The sequence below is a fragment of the Meleagris gallopavo genome, chromosome 6 (assembly GCF_000146605.3).
Source record: "Meleagris gallopavo isolate NT-WF06-2002-E0010 breed Aviagen turkey brand Nicholas breeding stock chromosome 6, Turkey_5.1, whole genome shotgun sequence".
Taxonomy (NCBI): domain Eukaryota; kingdom Metazoa; phylum Chordata; class Aves; order Galliformes; family Phasianidae; genus Meleagris; species Meleagris gallopavo.
Window position 1 is genome coordinate 42,858,826 of NC_015016.2, and position 673 is coordinate 42,859,498.

The following is a 673-nucleotide window of genomic DNA, read 5'->3' on the forward strand; positions in this document are numbered from 1 at the left end:
TAATAATAATCACAAATGGTTTCTACTAGCAACTAAGGATCAGGAATTATTTTAAGATGTCCTCAAAAAAAAGTGAGCATATACATTTCAAATGCATTTCCCAGAATAACTGGAAGATTTAGAAGTCACTACCACCACAACATCATTATTTCCCGTTCCTGTGAAAGGCAATGGAGCAAAAAAAGTAGCCAAGTTTACATGCAAACTGAAGGCACTATAAAGTCTGAGCTAAAGGAACACAGTACCTTTACTTCATTAATAATCACTTTGTTCTGAGTTGTTTCCTCATGACCTTATCAATTGAGTCTAATGTTAGCAAACTCAGCTATCAGTAGTAATTCCCACAATTTGATTTATAGAGTTATTTGGGCAATCACAAAGGTGCCCCTCACCACGTTAAGTTACAGTTTCAGAAAGAGTACATCATTTTGGCAAGTCTGTTATGAGCTCCTCGCAACGTATATAATACTTAAGGACAAACAGAAGTTCTTATACTGTATGAAAGAGATAAATACTACTTGGCATCAAGAGTTCCAGACAGTATAGCCGTATACACAAACTGTGTGCTTCCTGTACATCCCTTCAATTCAGCTGCTGACTGTGAAAGTACATCAGAAGGGGGAAATTCACTCTAAATCCTGGGCTATGTGGGCAGCCCCCTACCTCTTGTGGG